General features: G+C 39.5%; 1 pseudogene; it reads left to right on the forward strand.

Annotated features, from left to right (window-relative positions):
- The first annotated feature begins 3357 nt into the window (after window positions 1–3357).
- Window positions 3358–3895, forward strand: LOC147456651 (small ribosomal subunit protein uS2 pseudogene; annotated as a pseudogene).
- Window positions 3896–6507: the final 2612 nt, after the last annotated feature.

Here is a 6507-nt window from a genome sequence, read left to right on the forward strand (position 1 = left end):
GCATCACATTGAAGCTTTGTCATCCATAATTTTTGCTCAACCATTTCAATGTACATTGGTGCCCGTTTGAAATCCATACATAGTGATAACTTCTCTTTCCTTTGGCTGAGATTATCATGCTTAGTTGCTTCTCCACATGAAAGGTCAATACATAAGGTGCGATGGTCGGATTCCGGGTCCATTGACCAAACATAAAACTCTTTATGCGATACATGATCGCTTCAGAGAGTAGCATATAGTCAATCACACTATCCCCATTATGTCTTCTACATGTAAATCCATTAGTTCCACTCCACAAAGATACACCATTGGCAATGAGCATACCCGTGCTATTACACATGTGTAAAATTAACTTTCCATAGTGATCCGGCTCTTTCTCATCCATTGAAGTACGATCATACAAGTGAACTTCCTCCAACTCCCTTGAAATGTATGGCATATCAAATTGTTGAGTATCATGTTGCAATGTTTTTGTGCGAGCATTCATATCCCCAAATACAATAACATCACCTTCACCTTTGAAATAAGCAATGTCCTCTTCCAAATCAGAAAATGGTTGATCTCTATCCATGCAAGCATAAAAGGGAGAATCATGATGAGGAATGTAGCAACCGGCTACAAAAATGGGTGCTCTTTTTGGTGTCATAATTTTCAGCCATACATAACGTTTGTACTTGTCATCTTTCACAATTGATACAAAATCCTTCAATCCTTTCTTAACCATACATGCTAACCCTCCTTGTCCTCTTTGTTGCTTGAGATTCTTTGACCACATCAATGAATGTACATTGTAATCCTCCAAGCCGTTAATCCTTTGTGTATCATGCTCCCAAGTTTCAACAAGAAGTACAACATCGGCTTTGCTTGTTAGTTCATCAATGCCAACCCCCGCATTCCATGGATATCCATTACAATTCCAAAAGCATATTTACAATTGTAACTCGGTCTCATAGGTCACGCATCCCTATTTGCTTGAGAGACTTGCCTCCTCCTTGGGCACATTTTCTTCATGAGAGATCTCCTTGTTTTTATTATTCTTTTCCTCATATGCCTTGCGACGCATATTTTGTTGCTTAATAGTGCGATCTTCAAATACAAAACATTTTGTATCCCTCAAATAGATCCAACTATTATCAAGGATAATCTTTCGCTTGGTCTCATCCGGCATGGTGCATACAATTGGCCGTTCTCCCGAGCGACGAGCTCCTTGCTTCCCCACTCTATGTGCTCCATAGACCATAACTCCGGACATGCCAAAGTGGGTTTTGAAGAAATCTTCAATAACAATGGCAAGAGAAGGAGGTGTCTCTAACTTCTCTTCGGGAATTCCACGAATAACAATGTTCTTGGAACGTCGCTCCCGTTCCTTCAACTCCTCCACATCCACATTCTCAACATTCTTTGTTTGAACCATAGCTTGCATGAGTGAGGAATTAGAAACCACATTGCTACCACATACATCAGCCCAAGACTTGTTTGTGCATACATTTTTCATGTCGCATACATCCCGGCTCATAGTGTCAAATTTCTCCTCTTTCAATACATGGTCGTGCTCTACTTTGCTCATCCGCTCCTTCAAAGCATTCAAGTCCACAAGAGAGCGTTTACATTCCTTGACTTCCTCTTCAAGTTGCATCAAACGTGTTGTTTGCATCTCAAGTGTCCTCTTGAGATTCTCATTTTCAACCACAAGTACCCTTAGTGTGCCATTCTCCATTGCAAGTGCTCGTAAGTCTTCGCCTTGTTTGTTTACGGTCTCTTGCAATGATACCAAGTACGCCATGATCATGGTTTCCGATGTCGTTGGTTGGGTGGTTGTGTTGCTATCTCCACACTTAGGAGATTTTGGATCATTTTCCACAATGGTTGTGGACCTTGTTGAAGAAGAAGAACCCTTGCGAGTGCCGGAAGACATTGTATGTAAAATAGGAGATGAGAATCAATTTTGTTAAACCTGTTCACTTCGGAAATGCTGCTACAGAAATGCCTTCCATAACTCTAAAAATTTTTGTCTTTACATCAATGCGTAGAGGACTTTGTGCTCTTCGATTGAGGCTATAGATCACCCAAATCGGAGTTCGGATGAAGAAGTTATGATCAAAAGGAGAGAGAGAGAGAGAGAGAGAGAGAGAGAGAGAGAGAGAGAGAGAGAGAGAGAGAGAGAGACAGAGAGAGAGAGAGAGAGAGAGAGAGAGAGAGATCAACACACAATTGCAATTTACCACCGTTACTCACTGGTGAGTGTTGTGTGTGTGTGTGTGTGTGTGTGTGTGTGTGTGTGTGAGAGAGAGAGAGAGAGAGAGAGAGAGAGAGAGAGACAGAGAGAGTTTCCTTCATTGACAATGGACTTTTACAGCTCATCGTATCTACAGAGATGACCATGATCAAGGTGCATGAGTTGCAAGCTAAGAGCAAGGTAGTCAGGCTAATGGTACTTTCAAATGCAGCTCTTTGCACTGCCTACAAGATGCCATATTTGGACCTGCACCGTGAGAAGCCATCGTACCAAAATCTTTTTTGAGACTCCCAATCTAATTATCATATGTTAGTCAAAAGCAACACATGGGCTGATGGTTTGTTGCCCACTACAATTTCCTAGTGGCATTGGTTAGATATCGAGGATGGCAAGTGCACCCTATCCGGTTTCTACTCACCTCCAACAAGCCAAAACGGCTCGAGCAAAATGCAAGTCAACACACACCTCACACAGCTTCAAACCATGCACCTAGACGTTGTGAGGTAGTGCCTCTACCACTATGTTGTGTACATGCTCACACATGCAAGGTGCGAGCAGTTCTATATAGTTGAATCTGATGCATCCCCCCCCCCCCCCCCCCCCCTCACATGAACTGCATGACCAGCTATGTTGGTCAGCTCCGCCTACATGGGGGCAAGCACCCCGATACTTAACCATTGCCTTTCCTAGCATGTGAATGAGATAGAGGTTGTTTGATATTTTGCTAAGAAATGGAGAGAACTGCTTTAAATCAAATGAATGTATTCCTCAATTGCTCAATATGATCTATTGGCAATTCATAGTCTCAAAACAAAAAAGAGAGTCGAGGTATGTGTTTTATTATTTTAACATGCCATTGCCACCGTAGGTGTGTGCCTCGCGCGCGCACACACACACACACATAGCACAAACTTTTGTACAAGAGAGATCAGACAAGTCTGCATTTTCCTGCAATTATAGCTCCTCAAGTCTAGCTAGTAGCATTCATGGTTCTTTCTCAAAAGAAAGCGGATATCCAGATGATGCTTGCTACCACTGTGCACCTCGACCAAGAGATGGGGTTCTACCTGTGGAAGAATCAATTTGATTGATCCTATTTTTATGGTCATTGCATAAAAGACATGGGAAAAGCTAGAGTGATTGTCACTACTGAAAATCCTCAAGATATTATCATTCAATCTGGTATGCCCTATTCTCGAAGAGCAGTATTAAAGTTTGCTCAATATATTAATGCTCAAGCAATTACTAGATGTTACACTCCAAGAACACTTATAATGAGCTTTAGAACACTTTTTGTTAGCTTTGGTTCTTGATTTGATAGACCCACGGACCGATCAACCTTATAAGGAGGTTGCACTTGAAATCATCCCCCTATGATTTCCTTTTGTGACATGGACTCCTCTATGCACCATGTGAACATTGGTATCCTTGCTAATAACAAGGGGAAGTGCAATATATTTTGGTTCTCTTCTTTAGACACTAGCTTGTATGGTTCTTTAGATGAGGGGAACTATTTCTTCATGCCAATCATATGATGTCGTGGTGGATCTGTTCTTTGATTATGAGCCAAAAGAAGCCAAAGAGCATGAAGAGGAGGAAGGTGTTGCACTAGAATTTGCAGCCACATGTACAATGTGCATCCTCCAATTACTACCCTAGTAGATGCTCCTCACAAATGGGGAGAGGGATGTGATGCTGGAAAATGGAAGCCAAGAATGCTAGTAGCACTAGCTAGTGTGGTGAATGCCCCTACTCAAGAGTGAACTAGTGTTGTTGCCCCTACCCAAGGATGGGATGTTGTTCATGCACCTGGCTCGGCTTTGATCGACACCTCCCTAGAAGCATGGTACCTATTAGAGTAAGAGTCTAGAGTTGGATCTGGATGGGAATATGCTCATGTTGACTCGAATCCTGGTAATTAGTAATCTTCATTATTGTCAATTTGATAGTCTTGAGTTGACTAGTCTTGGATAAAAGGAAGAACTTTGCTTTCAAAGGTGTTCAAACTCTAGATAGTCTTCTAGTCATGAGATGTAACTTTTTTGCAGGTACTTGATATAAATTTTGATTCTAATTATGAGAGAGAGAGAGAGAGAGAGAGAGAGAGAGAGAGTTGTGAGAACTTGGAGACATCTCTAAACAAGTTTTCATTGAGAGGCACCATATACTAGCTAGCTACTAGTGCAGTTGGGGATGGGGGATCCATAGGCCTCTCATCAGGGGATTTCTAGCCTCCTTTGATCTCTCAAGAAGCCCTTGTCAATAACTACACCTATCTAGATATGTTGTTCCCTCTTTACGGAATCTCATGATGTGATGGAAAAGTTACGATCTTAAAATTATTGTTGGACATGGCCTCAAGCTTGTATATTCACCAACCTCAAAAGTTTAAATAGTGAGTTCCATCAAGATCCTATTAGCAAGGCACAAGTGTGTGTGTGTGTGTGTGTGTGTGTGTGTGTGTGTGTGTGTGTGTGTGTGTGAGAGAGAGAGAGAGATTATTCTTTTGTGGCTGCTTTGCCTCTAGCATTGGATCTTGAGCTCCAAAGCTCCCTTGTCTTCATGTTTTATTTTACCTCAAGCTTGGATATTCCATCCATATATTCAACATTCTTCTGTGAGTTGCAATGCAGCAAGGCACAATGCAGTGAAAATTTTGTGTGTGAGAGAATGTGTACAAGATTTTCATAGATACAATTTTTGGCCTCCAAGAATTGATGGTGGCCATGAGGCATATAGAACAATGTAGCAAGGCAAGGCCTAGAAATTTGTGACTAAGGCAATGTGAACTATATGGTGTCATATCAGTATGTGTGCCTCCACGAACTAATGGTAACCAGGGGCACATAAAACATTCTAAAAAAACCCAAAAACACATAATTCTAAATCCAAATGCCTTGATTATTAAATAGGGGATCTACAATGTGCTCAAATCTAGAAACTATGGTTGGAATAATTATGCTTGATTTGTGCTTTGAGACAATAGGCCTCTATTTTTCCTTTTGCAATATCAGGCTCTTTGTGTGCTCTTTGAGACAATAGTGTAAACTTTCAACTTGTTAGAGAGAGAGAGAGAGAGAGAGAAATATCATTCGAAAAAACAACAAAATTTTCAAAGACACTTCAAATTCACTTGTGGTACAAGGTACATGTACTGATGTACTTGTGGTAAAGTAGTGATATTTCCTCATAATGTTAGCTTTAAGTTTGCTTGCTTTTGGGTTCACTCATAAATGTTCGGTCAGACTATGGGATTCCTTAACTCAAACCAATAATGACAAAGGTAACAATCTAGTTCCATTTCAGGATTGAAGACAAATTGATTCAAGACCACAATAGTGGAATTGTTCAAGTAACAAAGAATATGAGGATACAAGATGAATCTTGTATTGTACATATCAAGCCAAGTAGATATTGACAAGAATCACTTTCCAACTAGTGAGTATGGTTCAAAGGAGGAGCGTATATGAGCTAGAATCTTGAGTCAAGTTGCATTAATTGCTCTTACATTAAATCCTATTGCTTGGTGTGATATGTAACTAGTAAAGATTGTGGAGAAGCTTAAAGAGAGAAATAAGCTATAGAGGAATGTGTGTTCTAGGTGTAACTGCATACGAGGAGTTTTTTTTTATAAAACAAAAGAAAGTTGATCTTACCAACATGCTTAATATCATAGCTAGCGTTCAACCCAAGAAGCATGCAATAATTTTAAATTCCAAGAACAATCACAAAGGATAACAATTAAGTATTTTTTTATTTATAAATGAGTGCTCTTAGGAATACCTTTAAGTTGTCATTTCTCGGCAGACTTAGATTTAGGAAGCAATTTTTGATAACCATACAAAATGAGATACTGAAATATTTTGCTTTAGAATTATAGCATACAATAGTAAATTTCTTAGAGAAACATTAGACCCACAAAAAGGCATCTTTGGTCAAAAGCCACATATATCTATCAAGTATTTTAGTAAGCTAAACTTACCATATTGTAGGATAGCTTTATGGTGATTATCAATATCAAACATATGAATATATACAATATTCTTAGAAAGAATAATTAGGAAACCATACTATGATTAAATGGCCCAAACTGCATTGGCCTTAATAGTATGGAGGACTCTCATATATTTGAGATAACAACTGATGGGAGAGGGGGGAGATTATAAGCATTAGTTAATCATCTAAAAAAAAATATATTAATTTTGAAAGTATCCATTTGAGAAGAAAGTGAGAAACGGAGTTGATTGATAGTAAAAACCATCAAAAAACAA

This window comes from Adiantum capillus-veneris, chromosome 6 (genome assembly GCF_014529385.1).
Source record: "Adiantum capillus-veneris isolate H3 chromosome 6, ASM1452938v2, whole genome shotgun sequence".
NCBI lineage: Eukaryota > Viridiplantae > Streptophyta > Polypodiopsida > Polypodiales > Pteridaceae > Adiantum > Adiantum capillus-veneris.